General features: G+C 42.5%; 1 protein-coding gene across 1 annotated transcript in view; it reads left to right on the forward strand.

The window, feature by feature from the left end:
- stet (stem cell tumor) overlaps positions 1–21,802 on the forward strand; it is a 246,581-nt gene that overhangs the window by 203,379 nt on the left and 21,400 nt on the right. The gene's annotated exons all lie outside the window — the stretch shown is intronic.

Here is a 21,802-nt window from a genome sequence, read left to right on the forward strand (position 1 = left end):
GCCTCTCCCCTCCCTCCATCGCTGTCGCTTCCTGGCTCCCGCAGTGTAAACTACGTGGCTCCAATAAGCTTCCGGAAAGCGGCGAGCGGCGAACCGTTGCCCGATATACCCCGGTGCACCTCGTTTGATCCTGCGATACCCTCGTTCCGAGATCATGGACCGACCGCAGAGAGAATATCGGATAACGGCAGCCACGTTTTGCCACCCTTACGCCGCCGCGATCGTCCGCCGCCGCGAGAATATCTACCAGCCCGGTTGAAGAAGCGTTCGAGCGGATCGTGGCGAACCCTTCCACGGGAGAACACGCATAGGTAGAAGTTTCTTGCACTCACTCGCAACCCATCCCGTCTCTGCCCGGGGAGGAATGAAGAACCGTTCCTTCCAAGTTTCGCCAATTAAACCGGCTCTCACGGTAACATTAATATTTGGCCGACGTTCTTAAAGCGTTTCTTACCCGACCGGCATTTTCGAGTTTTCAACGTGTCGTCAGTTCCAAAAGTGCGTATCATCAGTTTTCAACGATCGATACTTACATTATTATGGGGATACAATAATTTAGTTTCGTTCGGAATAAGAGGTTGATCGTATTTCGAGGTCGAATTCTCTTTACCATCGACAATGAACGATTTTCTATTTCGCCCGAGGGAAAATTAGATGGATATTTCTGTAAAAGATAAAGAGGGCCGAGACTTTAGATTGCTCCCTTAGCAGCGTCAGCCAGTAGCACGGTTTCTATATAACAGAGGTCGCAGATAGTGGCACGTTCTTGCCTCGCAGGAAGAACGGATCCTTGAAAGTTTTGCCAATTAAGCACGGTCATTAAGTCGAAGTCTCGCTTCATTAGTGAGAACATCCGGACAATTATTAATACCGGGAGAAGGTGAAGCGTGGTTTCTCGCTTCTTGCGTCTTCCGAAAACCGATGAAACCGTTGCCTTCTACTCTACTTACGATTGTTTATCCGCGGACCGAAGCTGTACGCTCGCGGAGTAGAAATCAATAGTTCCTACTTATAAAACTGCTTCTACTGTCTTTAAAGTTTTCCATTTACTACTGTCACGGACAGAGTTGTTGTTCGGGAACAGTGAAAACCGTTAAGAAGGTCTCGGGAAACGGTGGCGAAACTAAATATTTGAAGTTAGGCGAAGCGGACGGTCATAAAAAATCTAACAATCAGATTCGACGGTGACCGATGGTAAAGAACCGAAGGCACATCGCGACCTTTTAATCTCGATCGGCGTTTCACCGATCCGAGGAGGGGAGATAAAAAAGGGAGAGGCCCCACGGAGGAACTCGAACATCCCTGCAAGCTCGACGTAGCCGGTCCTTGAAACGGTATTTCTTGGTTTAGCGGGATGGTAGAACGCGAATCAGAAAATTTACGGAGCTCCGAGGGGGATGAACAGTTCCAGATAAGGATTTTCCCGGGAAACGTAGGTCAATGGTGTAGCGCGCGCGGTGTTGGGAAACGTCGATGGGTACCGACTGTAATGGAAGCTCTCCCTGAATCCTCGTTAACAACGTTTCCCTTATTTTCACCGTTGTCGAGTCGAGCCCCGTTGCCTCGCCTCTCCGCCATTTTTCGTCGTTTCCCCCTTGCCGCGTCTCTTCTTGTTACTATCTTTACTTTACAACGTTCAGCATTCTGAAGGCGGCACCTCGCTACCTCGAGCCGTCGGTGCAGGCTTGATACGACAAAAGCGACCGAACAATCGAGAAATCCCGCAGAACAACGAGATAAAAATTTATTCCAGATATAAAAACTTAATCGTTTCGACTCGACGTACGAACAAGTAATGAGTCATCCTTATGTTAAATTTTGTGCTCTACAACTTTTATTGAAAACTTTCTTCGATATCTACAGTCGTTTTCGACTTATAAGCGAAAACCACCCACGAGGTGCAAAAACTTTAGGACTTTGCACATGTTTCTGGGTGTCAGACGTAGCATGTGTATAAAAAATTCAGCCACTCGACTAAAAGTGTCGATTTACATTTACAACATTTACACATTATTATTTACAATTGATAATTCCATCATTTTGTGACTCTATTAAATCGTGTATTAGTAGAATTGAGAATGAGATTGATATGCAACCGAACGTGCATCGGTTGGACGTATGTAAATGGAACGGTGGTGAAATTTTTTAGAATGGAACCGCATTTTTACCACGCAGAGTGCACGGTCGAATGCTTCTACGAAAAGGTCTGCGATGTAGTGACCGTGTTATCGATTAACCCTTTGAACACGGAGCAATCGGGCTGGCCCCGAGGATTTACAGTGAGACCCGGCATTGACGTTTTTGCGCCCGGCGAGGGACGCCGGCGTGAATTCGCGTAAATTTTCATCCACGCTAGAGTATAATCGATCGCTCGGGATCGCGCAATCCCGTACGACTTAACCCTTTCTCGTTCCCCGTCGTGCCGCACCATCGTGTTTTATTCTTCCATTGTTACCGCTGTCAGCCGTTTTACATAGAAACATTATTTTTCGAATTATCGCGACAGAAGTACTGATCAGAAAAGCAACTTCGAATTCGAATGGTTTTCGCGAAGATATAATAAATTTTACACCGACGATCGTTTCACACGCGTAAACAAGGAACAGTCTTTCCTGTTACGATCTCTCAGAAATTAGACCGCGCAATTGAACGGGGCGCCGCGCCGTTTATTAAGACAATTGAAACGACTCGTAAAGGAGGATTACTGGTACGCGTAGACGTTTAATTTTCGGCGGAGAACGGGGTGTACAAAAGGAATTTTCGAGCTGTAGGCAAGGCGGCGAGTGTAACGTTCAGAAAATGAGAATTTTAGGACCGCACCATCCCTAAGAAGCCAAATAATCTGGCGCGAGCGAACGAGCATATGTACCGGCTCGGGAAACTTTCTTAAAAAGCGAACCTATGCGTGGCGAGATAGATACGGAAATAGTGTAGAAAAAGAAAGATGCCAGACTATGGAATGTAAACTAAAATGAGTTAGATGGCATTTAAAATCGAGATTGCTATTTTAATTTGGATTTGTATGAGGATGTATCTCATCTGTTATTAACCAACCACGATGATTCGTTCGGAACTGTTAAATACATTAGGAAATCGAGCGAGTACGCATTGTTTCGTCAACATTCTACGTAAACTGTTTTCAGGAAGCTCGCTAAATTTAATATCGATGCATTAATTAGCGTTAAAAGTTGAAATTGCCCAACCGAATTCTGATCGAAATTAGCAATTGAAATAATACGGAACACGTTTTGGGATGACAATTAAATTTTTGTTGAAAATGCAATCGTTGAAATTTCCAACAGTCTCGCGCGCGCGCGCGCGCGTGTTCTAGTCCCGTGAAATTTCATTCCCGAGCGAACTACTTGATTAATTTCGTTCGTTTACGATTATTTAATTATGCTTGGAAAATATTAATCTGTCTACGCAGTATAAATATTTCCTACTGGAAGGATGCATTTATTTATGTTGATAATATTTTATTAAATGAGCGCGTATTTATTTATTTTCTCACGTTTCCACGGTGATTTACTACCGGCGCTACTTTATTAGATGCTGCAGTATTTTATTAATCACTTACCTGTACTTCAAAGCGGATTAAATATGTATTCCCGGTCACATTCTTTTCATTTATTCGCCTGGGTTAAAGCCAATAACAAATTTACCAATTTTCGTATATCGTTAAATTTATGCGAAACCGATACGAATTCAATTGTGCACTGGGTTCGTTATAAATCGGTCGATTTTCCAGCAGTACAAATTATTAGTTTACGTATTACTTATGTTTTATAATCTTCTTATCAATTTTTCGACATAAATATCCGGGCCGCACGCTATTTCGACGGGGCCGTAGATTTTCATAAGTCATTTCGTCCTCACGGCGGATGTATTGTCCCAGTTTTCCCCGCAACTTGTTGAATGCGACGTCGCGTCAATACCGTTCCTCTCTTTTTCCCTTCTTCTTTAAACATAAGCTTCCAAAATTTAGCGCCGCCGGGAAGGCGTTAACCCGCGAAGTTCCTCGAGGTCGCCGCGAAAGTGAAATAAAGCGGGTGAGAAATTTAAAACGGTGGGCGGAGGGACGGTCTGATAAAAATAGACAGGCTTTCAAGATCACCGAAAACCAGATGCGCTAAAAATCCTTTCGTTTCTCTCGATCTTGTCAAAACACTCTCCTGTAGACTCCGACGCGGAAAGAAAAATACGTATAAATTTTGTTACACGCTGTGTTATACCGTTCGAAAGTGGAACATGTTTGTTCAGAAAATCTTGCTATATGTTTAACACAAATTGGAAATTGAATAGAAATCGAACGGCTTTATCGGAAGCTTCCTTCTCGTAGATTCGACATGAACATTATTGACTATCGTTAATAGTTACATTGTGCATGAATCAATCGGACGATGTATTGAAAAATTATCTTTAATACCGTGCGGGATGAACATAATTTAGGACACCAATGAGTATTAGTGCAGCTATGCGATTTAACGCATAAACCGAACGCAAACACGTTCTTAATCCTCCTACCAAACAACATCGGTACATTTGCAACGATTAATGCACTCGCGTTGAATTGATACCGAATTTACCTGTCCATGTTTATAATATACGTGTTTGCGTAATATTTTTCTCCTGTTGCAATTATAAACGATTGAGTTAGAAATTTTGTTTTATTATCGTCCGCATACGGAAGGAAACTCGTTTAGGCGACTCTGAAACGGAGGTACGTTGATATAAGCAAATTTTCGAGGCACCGCGCTAGAAATTAACAAGCGAGGCGAACGGGGAAAAAATCAACGAATAGATAACAAGGGTTAAGAGGTACGGGCTTGCGAGCACGTTCTTTGCAATCGCTTACCTACCGGTGAAACGAAACGAAAGAGCGGTAGAACGCGCGCGAGGAGTAAAAAGGGTAGGGAAGAAAAAAAAAAAAATCGGTACCAGCCTGATGTTGATCTACGATCGAGGAAGGAAGGAAGGAAGGAAGAGGTGCGGAGAGAAGCGACACGGAAGGGGAGGTAAAAAGTTTCGACGTGAAAACTCGGCAGCTTAATTCCTCCCCCTTAGAGCAGCCGCTATTTTTCCCCGGCTAAGACGAGAGCTGCCAGGGGTGCCAATCGCGTAAAAATCTCGACGAGCCAGTCAATTTCGCCGACGGCCATTCCGACTTTATTTTCTCGACGAATTAAAACTACGAATACTCTCTTCCACCTTTTCTACCCCTTTTCCCTGGTTCCTCTCTTCCGGCGGACACGGGTTCGATCTCGTCTCGAGCCTCCTCGTCGTTCCCGCGTCTTCGGCGGCACCCTCCGACCTCTGCCCGGCTGGCCGGCCGACGGTTTTTTCAGGGGAGATCAGGCAAGTTCGTCACGTAACGCGCTAATGTAACTACGACGAGATCGGCTTGCAGGATCGCGAAATTTGTTCGTCGAATTCTGAAAACGATCGCTCGGAATCGGTCGCCCGTGTCGCCTCGCGTTTCACTCGAACGAAGAAATTCGGATCCTCGTCCCTGCCGCCATTCGTTTCCCGGGCGAGCGTGCTCTTTTACGACTTGAGAGCACTTTCCTATTGTTAACCGAACACGGTTCGCTACTCCGCTTTTAAACGTTGTTAATAATCCCGATTAATCCTCGACGTATTTTAACGATCGCTGTGCGACGACGACGATCGTGCCAGAACGTGATAATATAGTTTCCGCATTATCTCGAGAAAAGTTTAAACGCGTGATCCAGAAGGGCGGGCGAAATGTCTGCCCTGAAATTCGTAATCTGGTTTCCGATCGGGCGATCAAAATTTCTCGACAGAACTTAGCTTAACCGAAACTCGGTCGAGGTCTAATAATTCCCGAGCGAGTCGGTTTCCATTCTTGCGGGAAGACAATTTTTCACGCGAGGAGTCAGGATTCGACCGGAATGGGCAGACCCTCCCCCGCGCTGAAGCCTCGCGCGGATCTGATATCACCGGATGAACGGGAGTCTGAGGGCTGGGGATGAGATAAGATTGGAATAACAGAAGGTAAGACCACAGGCTGCTGCTGCTGCTGCTGCTACTCTATCCTTCTCTCTTGAATTATGCAAAATCAACGAGTCAGACCCGTGTCAGCGAGAACTTTCTCGTACGATTTCGGCTTTCACCCCCGTTTTAAAATCAAGTCTGAAACTCGAATCGACCGAATTTCCAACATTTTTACTTGCGGTCTCTACCCAGCAAACATTTGATAAAACTTACTCCTTATACAGTTTCACGACTAAGTAAAGTGATTTAAAACAATTGTGCCTCGTGCACTGATTTTGATTCCTATATGAAAGAGAGAAGTGAATAATAAAAAGTGAAAACAGAAACAATAATGAAAATTAAATAACAGAAAGCATTGCATATTTTATTCCTTCGCTTGAAGCGAGTGACAGTTTTTACCAGAACAATCCGGTTTATTGTTGAAACTGACTTCGACTAAAAGTTTACAAAACTTTTCACCTCTAAAGGCACTCCTCGTCCGAATTTACATAAACGACAAAACTTTGGTTTATACAAGCGGAACGGGAGTTCTGTAATTTCCAAGAGGATTAAGAATTCCACACGCTATAGGAAAATTTGTAGGAGAATCAAAAAGCACTCGCACCTCTTCACCCGTGTTTGTCTTCGTTTCTCGTATCTCTTTTTTTTTTTCACCCTTTGTGTACGCGAAACGAATGTAGCGGAAACGATCGTCCCACCCCCTCCGCCCGTTCCTAAAAGTCCCTGCTTTAAACTCGCGTAAAACTAATGCTATTGGGGTGTTTGTCGGTCGATGCGAACCCTTAAGGGATACAATTTTCGTAAATTCAAGTGAAACTGAGATTCGGGTCGTTGAAAGAAACGGTGCCTCTTACAGAATTACAAATAATGAATCACGAAGACTAGGTTTCACACTGTCTAATAAGTCAAGGAATACTTAATGGTCGAAAAAAGTACTCTTCATTGTAGAGAGAATGTTTTCATAAAAAAATTAATTCTACGTTTTCACTCGCAGAATAACGTGACGCACTCTTTACGGTTTAATTTTATTCTGCCGTATTTAAGAGGAAAATCTCGCTAAGAGGGTATTTATTAATGGAAATTATATTTTGCCATTTTAAATGTATATTTCGAGCATCCCGCGAAAGGCAAGCTGATAAACATTTATTATAAACAAAAGTCGAAATGCAAAGGATTATTGAATTAAATAAAGCGAAAGCAAATGTTTCATTTTCCAGTCGTATTAAAAACTTATAGAGTTCCTTTCGTTTCTCTTTCATTCGTTTATATTCGTTTTTCTCAATTTTTCCTTACCTAGACTTTCTTCTCGACAGATAACGCGAGAACAAACTTTCGCCGCTCCAAATCTTCTTTGCGCGATATCCTCTTTATTCTGCACAAAATCTTCTCACTTTCGATTTCTTCCGCCTCGGCCCGCGAATAATGTATGGAAATCTTTTCTCTTAGCCCGCAGCTCTCTCTCCCTCTCTCTCTCTCTCTTTTTGGCGTAATACAATTTCCGTGTCATATTGCTGATTTGTAGAATTTTATATAGAGTATAAAAATGTGAATGAACGAACATGGATTAAATCCCTTTGGTGCGTAAATGGCGTATCGAATGATATCTACTCGGAGCGGTCCATCGAATGAGAAGAGAGGTAAACCTGGACGAAAAATGAAACGGTCTCAGGGCAGGCGTGGTGGAAATAATAGGTCTGGTATTCGAACCTAAAGGGGATCTTCCGCGGCGATTTACGGTGGTCGAATTTTCGGCGAATTCGAAATCCGCGCTTAACGGCCACTATCTGACCTATAAAATAAGGCAACGGTAGGGGGAGAAAAAAGTAAGGAGGTCCAAGTAGTTTAATCCGCGCGGATCTACGGATCTGGTTCGGACGGTCGCGATCACCGGGAGCATCTCGTTTAACCGGAGAAAGAAGGACGATAATAATTTCGTAAGTCCGTAGTAGGTATTAAGGTACTTCCATTTTGTCCCCCTTTTTCCAGATAACACAAATACGGGTTTTCTCCTTTCCACCTTCCTTCCGTAGCCCTCCGCCGTACCTTCGTCTCTCACGAGATAACACAAATACGGGCTTTCCCTCCTCCTTTTTTTGCCCCTTTTGCTCTTTTTTTCTCTTCTTCCCCAAAACAAATGCCACTAGATAACCATCGTCTTCCATCCCCACTCTCTCGTTTCTCTTCCTCTCTGGATCCCTCCTCCTCTTCGGCTAATTTCATCCTCGAAATCCTGCGAAGGTCGACGACCTTCCAGAAACTTGAATCGTGTATCCTTCCCAGCCCTCGCCAGATCTTCTTTTCTCCCATCCCATTTTCCACCGTATCCTCTTTCTCCCTTGCCTTCACTCGCTACCCGTTAATGGACGAGTTTATAGTAACAGCCAGATCGGGGGTTCTGTCCAAATCTTTTTTCTCTCCAGCCCTTCAGCTTTCCCGTCTATGAGCAAGCAGAAGCAATAGATCATTATTAGATTAAATGCTCGTTCTTTCTTAAGAGTCGCTTTCAAATCAAGAAGAGAGATTTTCAATTTGTGCTAGAAAATTTTTTCTACCCTATAGACAGTTTTTCCATAACAGAAATATTGATGCGATAAATGCCCTCCGGCTGAACAGAACTAAAACTTTGCATATTGCTCACGAAAGTAGAGTGAAAGGGAGCAAACTTAAACAGACTTTTATTTTTCCCTGATTGTTTCTGTTGCTATTGATCCGTGTTTTAATATAATAATATAAAATGAAGTTTAATATTAATTAACGAGTCTGCGAAACTTGTGTTCAAACTTTATTTTGTTAGAACTTAGATTTTCGAACCATTCGTTGAAGTACTGAGGATTGCACGTTAATGTCTGACTTGTGCTGGGTTATACTACTGCGACTCGGTCGTTTAAGGATACTCTACTACTTGTTACATTACTCCTAAGTTTTATCAATGCTTTCGTTTCCAATAAGATTTATAGTAATTAAATTATTACTTATAATGTTATTAAAAAATCATTTGCACTTGCTGGTCAATCGTAATTTCAATTTTTCTATCGATATAATAAATTATATCGGGAAGCACATTTTTCCACAGTTAAATTTAAACCTTTGAACTGCCGTGGAGTTCGCCGATGCTTTTTCGCGAGCATTTTTTTCCGACTATGAGTGGGGAATGTTTGCGTTGCAAATCGTGCGAATAAATACGAGATACGAAATGTGAAAAGGAAAACTGCAGTCACCAGTGAATCGTAAAAGAGTACCTGAGCAACTCGGCATTTTCCTTTTTCATGCAAATGACATTCCTTCCGAGTGCGTGAACACAGGGGAACGTTTTTATAATTTCATAAGAACACGGAACGGCGTAGTCGAAAAGCTTTTTAACTGCGACCGAATTAATTCGAATCGCGATTGGACAAATATTGTCGAGTAACATTTTTATGCAAGACCTGATCCCTTCCCTCTCGTAGAATAAATTGGGTCGTAATCAAATTTATTGAAATGTTATTAGACATGATAAAAAGTATTTTTACTTTTGTTTCAGGTAAGTCCGGAGAGTTCTCTATCGCTCGGTTATGTAAGTCATAACTAGTTTTCATATATTTATTCCATACTGTCTCTCAGCAAGCAGTGCACTGTTTTCGCATTAAAAGTACACTTTAAAAAATAGGACGAACGTTCACCATCCGAATCTGTGATTTTCGTTCTGAAGGAAATCTCGTGCAAATTTTAAATGCTTTCTGCATCGGTAAATAATTCGCAACGTGCGTTTACCGGTGCCTCAAAGATGAACTTCCTTATGATCCTCTTTTACCCGGGACGTCGTGCATCATTTTCATGTAACGAACCTTGTCTGTCCTCCATTTTAATAAGACATGCTCCGTACGGTAAAAAGTATCGTTTTCTCTTCAACTATTTATACGACCGCGTTTGGATTTCGCGAGGTCTCAGCATCTCTACCCATGCGAAGTGCATGCACGTATCTCTGGAATCACATGACTGGATGTTCTACCTAGGATTATTCAAATCTACTATGATAATATCGTTTATGTACGCGTTCCTTTGAAACAGTGATACTGGGTACTACAGTCGAATAATTAATTCTGGTGCGAGCCCTTCCTGGTTCGACACTCGTACACATACATACGACGTAAGACCTGATAAAATTCGTCTATATCCAAGTGCTCGCCAATTGTAATCTGCGAATGGAATTTTGATTCACGGTAGAGGAACAGTGGACGCGCTTAACGAGTTTGTATTATGGCCCATACGATTCGAGGGACATTATTACATTATAGTTACGGACGACGTAATCCGTTAACGGGTATCAGCCGTTGAGTGGATCGGCTCGTGAATTATCAAATTAAATACGTCCTATTCGACGCGGTAATATTATTACGCGCACGCGTCTCTCGAGTTGCATTCGAGGGCCGTAAGCACCTGAGCAGAACGAAATCACGGGAAGCAATTAAACGATCGTTCCGATGCAGTTAATGGCAATGACGCAATAATGAGAAATAATCGACGACGAACAGCCGCGAAGAGAAGCGAGCGCGTTACATTTTTCATTCGGTCGGCCATTAGCGACCGCTTTGGTCATTGAAACCGGTTTATGTCAAACCCCCTCCGCTAATTGACTCACGTTTTTTACTCCTGTTTACACGAATGTATGCATAAAACGCTGCGATCCGCGGCTCGAATACTCTTCAGGCTATTGCCTGCCTGTATTTGATTAATCGCTAACGGGGTAAAAAAAAAAAAAAGAAGAATTGTTATAAATGGCGGGGCGAAATTTTCGACAGCGTTGATGAAAGGCGGGCCTCACGCGTTTAGAGCAATCCGTTATCCTGCTAGAGGGCTTCGACGTTTCGATCTAATGCTCATTAAGGCTACGTGAGTCAGTAATTTCGACCTTGTTCGACCCATGGAAATTGATACCACTCTCCCTGTATACTGATTGATAAATTACAAGCTTTTTCAATGCCTCGGGCGAGAAACGTTCCGCATGTTTTAAACATAAGACCGGGGAATTGCTCGCAAAGTTTTTGGTACTCGGTAAAAGGACCTAACGGTAAAAAATACTTAGTGAGGACGAGGCTGGGGATCGGGAAAGTCATTCGACGCACGATGCACCTGAGACCTCCAGCCCTTCCTTCCATGCAGATTCCTTCGCATTTCCTCTAGTTGAATGGAAAGAGAGCAACCGTTGCTCATCATTCCGTCGATGGAATTTCTCATGGAATTATTTGCCTTTATATTATTCTAACGTAACAGCGGAACTATTTGGATATTGAAACATTTTTTTACGTACACTATAGTTGCAATAGAACGGTTAGTCTCTGGTACCGGGGAACGTTTTCACAGTATGATTGTATAGGAACAAAGCGTTAATTCTAGAAAATTAATCGGCGGATGGTGACCGAAAGGCCAGCCCTTGGCTCTGCCACCGCACCGGTACACGTCAAATCTATTCTACTGCATCAAACGCGTAAACAGTTGCGAAAACACTCGACTGTGTGTATAATCAGCTGCAAATATGGACATGTATGTATGCATGCCCCGGACCATCTGCGTTTCATTGCACTTTGAGTTATACGCAGGCATACATACATATACATATGTATTTATCATATAGATATATGTAACGTTTCTACGAGGTAATAATGATGATTAATAACCCGTGGCCCTTTAGAGAGAGCGTCGAATGCCATTTGATAATTATTGCCTTCGATTTTACTCGAAACTTTTGTAAAGGCGATTACAACCGACTTAATTTGTTATAAAAAAAGAACAATTGTTGAGAATTTCAGTGTCGATATTTTATGCATACCCGATGAGGCAGCGTTGAGGTATTATCGTAGGAATTGCAACGAGGTAGATAAAACTATGCTTCGCGTATGAATTACTGTACGGGTGAGGGCATCGCGGATGCTAATTTATTGTCGCGTTATCGCGAAACTTTCCTACTGGATGGTAACCAGAAACCGCGGCCAATAATACGGAAATGGCGCAGAGGTTCGCACCAAAGGTAATCTCCGCGCGAGATCGCGAGACTCTCGCGTACAGTAGGTACTTACACGTTTATCCGACCACCGCCAGTCGCCCGCTCGCTCGCGCGCGCCACAGATCTTCAGCATTGTTACCCGCGCGCGACCGTTTCTGTGTGTGTGTGTCTATAGTATACATCATCCCTATAATATATCCCGGCTGCATCATACGGGGAAACGCGCGGACACGTAGGCAAACACGCGAGTTATATGCTCGCGCGTGGTACACACAGCTGGGTCACCGCGGCGACGACACTGCGATGTACACCTCCCTTCAGAAGTTCCCGAGTGCACGTTCTTGGTGAAAGTTTGATAAATATTGGACATCAGAGAATACAGTAAAATAGTAATTAGTCTGTGGATCTTTCATATTGGCAATAAATATAAGGAATGTTTGTTAAAAGAGATTTTAATTTTAAACTGAAAGTATAAAAATCTACAGTCTAATTATAGTTACCAAATGATAAATCATATGACAAATTGTGGATTTGTGGCATTGAAATTTAATAGAAGAGACATTTTTTTCTTTGATCGTTCATTAAAATATAAATGTTTACTTACGGGTTTGTTAATGTGTTTGAAGACTTGTGTGGGGGTGTGTACTTGCGTCGCGCGTGTCATACTTGCTAGCCGTATGTTCACCTGGGGCTAATGTTGATCCGGCGATAACTATAGCGATGAAAATCGACGCCGGGGTTCAAGAGAGAATGAAACTAACGCGCCCACTCCCGGGCACCGTATAAACTTGGCCGCATACAAATTTGCACGACGATCGTATTAAACCGTCCCCTGCTACGGGAAAACCCTCCACCACGACGCTGCTTTTCCACCCCGTGTTGCGTAGGTACGTCCATCTCAATTAAACTTACGATCGAGTTAAAAAGAATACAAGAAATTTTTCACTTTTTAAAATTCATGTATGGAAATCTTCTAAACTGTTGATTAAATAAAAAAATTGATTCGTGTATAAATTACGGTATCACTGGCAGGCGAAGAAACTCGAAAGACCTGTTGATATCTATTGGAATCGCTGGCTTATTTAATTTGCGAATATAGGGGACGTAAAATTTGCCTCGAGCCGAACCGATGCTGTCGGCGAAATTTAATTAATCCCGGAGTTTATCCGTTTCCTTCTTTCGTCGGGTTCGTCTTGAGAAACGGTGCGGTTCGCAGTCGCTATTCGTGGAATGCTTTGTGCGAAATTTTAGCCTCCACCGAGGTCTAATGAAAACCAAAATTCTCCTCTATTTGTGTATCGCGTTGCCCGTCCAAAGAACCGAGAAACTAATTTCGAACTTTGCTGCAATCGCTGATGAACGTTCAATTCAATATTCAATTGATTATAGACGAAATCAAAAGGGAGTACTTATCAATAGTATGTTTCTCACAATAGATTTCAAGTTATAAACGTCCTCTTTTGTCCAAGAAACCTAAATGCCTTTTCTGATTCATAAAAGAAGTGAAATTGAAATATTTATTAGCCACGTGTCGTCGATAATTTTGCCAATTACTTAATCAGAAGATTCGTCAGAAACTGGAGTCTGTAATAAAACGGAATTACAAACGGGAACGAAACCGGTCACGTCGATTAAAATAACAATGAAAACGAAACAATCGAACGTTAAACTCGGGTTCGGAACGTTTCCACTGACGTAGTAGTTCGTGTCAATGCTGCGGTCAGAAACGGTAAATCGAGTGCTGCTCGCAGTAGTCGTGGTATGGTCAATGGTCAGACGTAACAGCGGCTACCTACACAGAACGGCAACAGTCGAAACATTATGGAACACACGGCGGCTCGTTCCACCCTCGCTGCGAGCGATTCTATCGGCATTGATACAAGCTTTGTTAAGTTTCTCAATTAACGCTATAATTTTACAAACGCCTAGTACCCAGTTAATTGTACACACTGTTCGCGGGGAACATGGTGCAATTTTCGAGCGACCAGTTAAATTAATCTTGCACGTTCAGTCATGCGTTGAGGGAAATAAGGAAAGAAACGAATTCACCGCACAGTAATTATTTAACGCTCGAAAACTTTTTAATATTGGAAAGAGAATTCGAATTCGTCGAATATTCGAAAAAAAGGGATCTCTGTAAAAAATAAAAGCACACGGGAAGCTTTTGCGTCGCAAAATAAATTGAGAATTGGGAATCTCTGGAAAAAAAAGTAGAAGAGAATACTCGGTGAAACAAAACCTCGATTGAATCGTGCTCAAATTTGATCGGAAATAATTGAACGTCGAGGATTATATTCGTCGACCTTTTAATCCCGGTGTATATGGACGGTAATCGGTCTGCTAGACCGCGGGGAAAGATATTTGTGAACGCGTTTCAGCTTCCAGCTGTCAATGACCGAGCGTAATTTACCATAGTTGGATAGAAGAACGAGAGTCGAAAATTCGCGATAAACGCCCGGTTTCCAGGGCTAAGCCCCGGCGTCGACAAAAATTATTGCAACGGTTAAGATAATCCATCGAGTCTAGTCGCCCGGGAACATTAACGCGAGCCGCACGCTAACACAAAGCTCGGTTGCGTGTGTTTCAAGTATAAAAACACTTTTAACAGCAACTTTCGCTCGAGGTACCAAATTGTAGACCGACAAAATGAAAAAGATACAATCGCAGTTGCTGACGTACTTAGATTTATGCAAAAATGAATTGCGATACTTGATTTCTTTTTACAGCAATCGAAATGAATAATTTTGTATTAACAGACAATGCGCACGTTCAGATTTCCAATCGAGAACAAACATTTTTACGAACACGGTTCCGCATGAATCATTAACGATTAACTATGTACATTGTAGATCAATCCCCCCCGGGCTACGTTTTCTTCTTTGAACTGGAAGGAACGAGCGAGCTGCGCAGTCTCGCCAAAACGATTGCCGCTATCAATATTAAATAAGCAAAAGGGGATAAGAGTCCATTACTGCGTTCCGGCGTTATCCCAATTTTCGCACGCGACTTAAAAACCAAGGCGGGAACCGTTCTTCTAGAACTTCGCCCGGGGTTCGGTCGCCGATGAAAACTTCTCCTTTTCCATCGACGCTCGGCCGCCTCTCGGCCTTCCTTTTTTAAGCTCGCGAAAACTCGCGGAAGTTCATCAAGGCCTTTGAATAGTTCAATTTGCATACCTAACAATATTACGTCGCGCGGCTCTCCGAGTTTCCTTCTGTGTCTCGCGAGGGTACAGACGAATCTTAAGAAGAAGTGTCAGTCGATAAAAAAATGTCATAGGCAAAGAATACATAGTCCCTTATCGCGTTCCCGATTTTTTACACAAATACAGAGATTTATCCTTAGTTATGATTCTCTCTCTGACTGAGCGCAGAGATAACCGCCGCTGCGTCCATAGAAATTCTTTATCAGTTTATCCCGTTGTTCGACGTCCATATTTTAGTTTTCGACGGGTTTACAACGGCCGGTAGCATCAGCCGCGGTCGCGTTCGGTTTTATGAATTTTTAACTAGACGTATGGAAACTCGGTGCTCTGCGCGGGCAAAGCTCCCGCGTCCGCGCGTGGTTGTTCTGTTAATTTTAAAGCGCGGATTAAGCCGGTAAAAGTGTCGAAAGTAAAGTTAGTAAAGCTACGCCGGGCGGTCCCAGCTCTTTCCCTGCATTATACATTTCCCACAAACCAGAGTTTTGTGAAGTACTACTTGCGAAAGTGGATTAAAAACTTCCGATAGTTGCGTTGCGTTTCGTTAATATTCATATTCCCATGAATACCGAGGCATGACGAAATCCAATCGCTCACTGTTTGTCCAAGATACAACATATATCAGGTTTGCATTGAAACATATTTCTCTCCACGCCTCGGCTGTTCTAGATAGACAGAGCACGGAATGCTTCTCTCTACCTGGACAACTCCGAAACGACCCTCCGTGTGTCTATTATTAAATCGTTTCGCAGTTAATTAATTAGCAAATTTCCGAATGCGAGGCTGATCGATTTAGGAAGTTCGCAATTTATACTTTAGCGCAGTCCTTCTCTTATTATTAGGTCCCCGTCAAAGTTTTTTCAACAGACGAGAGGAGACAGACGGATCATTGCCATTAAAGCCCTCTTTTTCCCCAGCTCTTCGAATCACAATTTTAATCCCGTTGTTTCGTTCCCGGGGCGTGAGCTTCGTAATTAATTAAGTCTCTTCTTCCCCTTTTAATCTCGCTCCCGTCATTATTACACCCGTCCGCCTTTTTTCATCTCGTTCTACTCCCGCGTGGCTGCTCATAATTAATTCTATCGTTGTTTCTGGTTATACGACGCCCTCTGTTTTCGTGTGAAAGTGTCAGCCAGACCTATTTTACTTTCTAAAAGTTACTCGAAATTTTACCAATTCCGCGAATCAAGATATCCCCGCGGAAAAATTATGTTAATACTACCAACGCGCCGCGAACGCGAAAGGAGATTTGTCTACGTTGTAGTTTTCATGTTATGATTAAAACGGTAATAGCACTTTTAGCAACAGTTAAAATATCAAGAGATTAACGTAATTAATGGACGTTAACGCGGATGAAAATTCAGTTAGAACACCGGGACTATCGTCGGAGTACAGCGGTGGCGGGCTAACAACTGGAATGGCAGAGGTGGATATGGTCCTGCCAACGTTAATGACAGACTTTTGAACTTCCGGTCTGGGTGAAATTTCATCAGCGTTAGAATTCCAAGAGTTAACGGTAGGGGATTACTATGCCGCGCGCACATATTCTCAGGGAAAATAATTACGTTCGCCAATGCGCATTTCTGCTTGATAACATACATAGCATCGGCCAATATCTGCTGGTGCTATGATAATTAACTCGAAGTTGCCGTAACTCTATAAGCTCACGAAGTTTGGTTCGAATAGCGTTAATTTTCGGTAGGGTAGGATTGATATGAAAATGACACGAAACTAAGCCGGCGGGCGGTCTGTTCTCCCTGCCTGAAATCAATTGAACTCGTTCCAGGGGCAAACTCGATTATGGTATTAACCACTTTACTCGAATTTATGACGGCTCAGTGATCTCCCTTGTACATCTTTTTCATTCAGAAACTAATCGCTAAACTGCAGGCTTCCAGGTAAAATAAAACACTTGTAGTGTCATTTATTTTATTATTTAAACATTGTATACAGTATGCATTATTATAAATCTGATCAGTTTCAGTTCGAAATTACTATAATTAAACTGCAGACTTCCATGTTAAATAAAACATTCATAGTACCTAATAGAGAGATGCATTTTAGATAGACATTTCGTTTATTATTTGAACATTGCAATATGCACTACTATAAATCTGATCAATTTCAGTTCAAAATTACTATAATTAAACTGTAGGCTTCTAAGCAAAATGAAACACTTGTAGTGTTGTCAGAAATATGTATTTTAGGTAGACATTTCGTGTATTATTTGAAGATTGCAATATGCACTACTATAAACCTAATCAATTTGAGTTAGAAACTACTGTAATTAGACTGCAGACTTCTATGCTAAATAAAACATTCACAGTACCTGTTAGAGAGTTGCATTTTAAGTAGACATTTCGTTTATTATTTGAACATTGCAATATGCATTATTATAAATCTGATCAGTTTGAGTTAGAAACTACTGTAATTAGACTGCAGACTTCCATGATAAATAAAACATTCACAGTACCTGTTAGAGAGATGCATTATAGATAGACATTTCTTTTACTATTTAAACATTGCACCGGGCATTCACATTTTAATATTTATAAACCTGATCAGTATTTCATGTAAGGGATTTACTTTATTGTTGAATAAATCTGTTCACGAGTGTAGCTTGTTTCCCTACCGACGCATATACTTTATCAGCAACAAATACGTATTAATGTTTTTGAGCTACCTACGTTACTCGTTATCCATACTTCCTCTATAATTACAAGCTCTGTACCGATCGAAAATGATGCGCAATTACGACGGGTCATATTATGAAATAATATCATTAATCCCAATTAATTGATATCCATTAGAATACAATTTACCCTGTTAAACGTTGTAGCGTCAATCTTTTCCGTAATATCCGATGAACCAGTACATTAATATCTGCGCTGGCATGATCTCTGTGAAGTAACATGCATTCAGTTATTCATCGGTCGATCAGCAAATCGGCCACTTCATTTATCAAACGCAATTTAAGACCGGTTTAAGTCAATGAGAATATAAACTGAAACACCGTGTCGTTAAAATAACACGTTTATGAAAAGAGCGCTTGTTCACGTTCTTAAGTTTGTTATGTTCAAATCCCGATTAATAAAAATAACTGCCAGATTGCCGTGATGCACGTGTATTCCGGCGAGGTTTCGCCGGGATTTCTCCTTCGTTAGCGAGCGTCGCGTCCGCAGGATTCCCCGTAGGATTTATGCATACACGTAGGATACATCGCGACGCAGCCGAGGAGTAGGTGGTAGGCCGATTCCCCGGGAATCTCTCGATAATCGTCGCCGTGTAATCGCATTTGCACTCGAACCGACAATTTATGACCAGTCACGTCACGTGCCAAGCGTACGCGTCCACCTTCGCGCCAGGCCGCCGCGCTGCACCGGTTCTGATTAATGCGGCTCTCCTCCATTCGTGGAAATAAATGTACAGACCGGTGCACTCGTCTCACCCAAAACGCTGGACTATCTGTCGTTCATAAAAAATAAATGAACATTCAGAGACTGCATTTGAATCTCGTTTCTAGAATAGAAGTTTTCGTAGTTTGGCTAAAAATAAGTAAGCTTGAATCTGTCTGTTTTTGATCAGCCAAATTTGATGTTCTTAAATTACTAATTGATCACGTCGTCGTTAAACTCGGGTAACAAAATAGGATTGAGAAAGAAGAATCGTTCCCTTTGTAACTTACGCTTGATCAACTGGTACTTCCGAGAGTAATCGTATGCGAGCAAAGTTAAATGGGAGAAAATTTGAAACGGAGCGGCGTTAATTGTCTAAGTGCGAGTAAGCAACGGGACGGGGGCGGGGCGAGGGTAAAATTCAAAGGAGGCGAACGGTGGACGACGACGTGTGCACGCTCCAGATACGGTACGCGTGTGCTCCCTTGCTCGGTGTATATTCGGAGCGTGTTAGCCCGGCTCCAATTCATCTCGTCGAGTGTCATCGCCGTTGTCGTCGTCGACGGTGTCGGTTGGCAAAAAGCCTCTTTCACGGTCCCGGGATTCCGCGCCATCTTTCCCGGCTTACCCGGTTTTTGCGCTCTGCTCGCGGACCCAAGTCCGATAATGCGAGAACTACGGGAACTACTCGCTTGAATAACCGATGAAAACGAGGCCTAATACAATGACCCCTTGTTCGTCTCCCAGGTTAATTAAAACTTCCGACCGACGACGGATCAATCATACATTAAATATTCAGTGAGAACATTATTTACGTATTTAAACGTTCCCGACCCTCGTTCCCCGTTTAAATGGACTTATTACGGAAATAGCGGCACAATTTATAGGATAACCGCGTGCGTCTTAAATTTCTCCCGTGATGCCGGCAAGAGGAAAATAAGGGAGAGAAGAAGGATTTCAGGCAGCTGTACAAAGAAGGAATAAAAAGTATAACGAGCACCCCTTATTAAGGTCCATTTAAACGGTATTTCGTCTAATTGCTTCATCTGTTTCTTAGTACCCGAGCGAGCTCTACTTTAAAAAAAAAAAAAAGAAAAACGAAAAATCCCATGTTCTTTCCCTCTCCAGCAAAGTTCGTCAGTTTCCGTTCACGTGTCCCTGCCGCTTCCACGGATCTCCTTTGTCCGCGCGGGAGAACTTATTTCCAAAAACTTATTTCTCGACGCACGGATCCTTTATCTTCCTTTGTCCTCCTGTTGTTTCTCCATCCCCTCCCCCCCCCTCCCGTTACACGTACTTTTTCTGTTTTTCATTTCCGATTTGCCATTTCATTCTTTGTAACGCGCGTCTCCTTCTTTTCACGATTCCTTTTCGCCCCTTTTTAAACCCCGACAGAAGAGGGCGAGACTTCTATTCCCGGCTGCGTTCCGAGACTTTTCCAGCTGCCCGGCCGGCACGGTTCCCATTCTTAGGCGTGTGCTCTGCGAATTTCTCTGTTCCATTAGCACAAAGGGGGAAAACGCGTCAGACGCGCGTTCCTCGAACATCGGAATTAGAGAACTTTGTCTAGTTCAGGGCATTGGTTATACGCAGTCAAAGGGACTTAATTGAAGACGAGCCAAGACGCGAACCGAAGTAGGGCCGCCGGTGCTAATTAGTCAATTGAACAATTAAGAAAATTCTTATATTCTCGTATTAAAAATTATTCATACTGTTCTCTACGTCGTCGGAATGGTGTTCCTTTCGTTTATCACCCCTTTCACGACATGTAACGTCGTATAAACGATATATCAACAGAATTGTATGCAACAGCTAGTCGCAAACAATTTTCGCAAGAAATTCGCAAAGTAAAAGTTACGGTGGGGAAAAGCCGTATACTAATTTGCGAACTCCGGTGGTTGCGCGCTTTAACGTTGGGAAGACATAATGATTCATTAGCGCAAAAGGGGAAAAACTTTTTGCCCGACGCCTCTTAGGAACAATTTGTCGAAGAAGCCGCGACTCTTTGTCGCTGGGCCGCAAGGGAAATGTCGTACACAGTAGAAACGTCGCGCGCGCGCGCGCTCCAACGCCGGTTATATATTTCTCCGGTTTACAGAAACAATATGCCTAAGCGGTGGTGCGCCCCGGCGTCGACGTGATATTACAAACCTTGATTTATATCGTCCATTCACGCTCACACCGGTACACCAGTAATGCACGTGCCACCACCACTACCACCACCGGTGCCGACGCCGCCGTCGCCATTAGAACTCTCTGCTCCCCTGCTCGCTTACATTCACTAGGGAATCCGCCAGTTCGGATCATTATGACGTAATAAACGTCCTTAGCACTCCGCGTGTCACCCCCCGTGTCTCTTACCGATGCAAACGCGAGCAAGACGCCTCGCACCGATCATCGTCTGGTCTTCCGAGCATTCTGCATTATTCCTCAGACAAATACTCGATACGAATACACCGTCGCTTTAACAACTGCGGAACTTTGATATTCAGGGAATCGCATTTTTAACTGTTCCCGAGACGCTCGGTGTGAATAGACTTCCGTTTTAACGAATGTAGGGGAAAACTGGATGAATCGATTTCTGTACAATTATTTTTTAATCAAACGGGATGTATTAATAAAGGGATTTCATTTTAATGATACTCGCAAAGTATCAAGAATATGTACAGTGGTTTCTTATTAAACGGGGGGGGGCGAGTCAGCCTATTCTAATATTTCCGTGCAATATCGACGGTAACGTCGTTACGAAACAGGCCACAGTTTGTATAATGCGATGGCCGATCGCGAACTCTGTATTCTCGTAATATTCTTTTATGGAAAGATTCCCTTCGAGAGTATAAGTCTTGGCCCAGAAAACGAACAGCAACGTTTCCCTCAAAAGGATTCTCTATAAGTAATACGTACTTCCGGGAAGCTGCCGCGATATGTAACAATACGAATACCACGTGCTAGAATATGTTGCAAGAATTTATTTGTCCTTTATCTGAAACTGTAATTTTATAGGAAAAACAAGAAATATTAAATATGAAATATAAATGAACCGAATTAAATTAAATATATTTATTATTATTATTATTATTATTATTATTGGATTGGCAACTAAATAATTGCAGACTTATTTAAAATCCGCAATCACTTAGTTGCCAACCCAATTATATTATATAATAATTAAAGTAACACTGGAAAGACTGAAACTTAGTATATACCTAT

This window comes from Ceratina calcarata, unplaced genomic scaffold, assembly GCF_001652005.2.
Source record: "Ceratina calcarata isolate Rehan_Ccalc_2016 unplaced genomic scaffold, ASM165200v1 scaffold568.2, whole genome shotgun sequence".
NCBI lineage: Eukaryota > Metazoa > Arthropoda > Insecta > Hymenoptera > Apidae > Ceratina > Ceratina calcarata.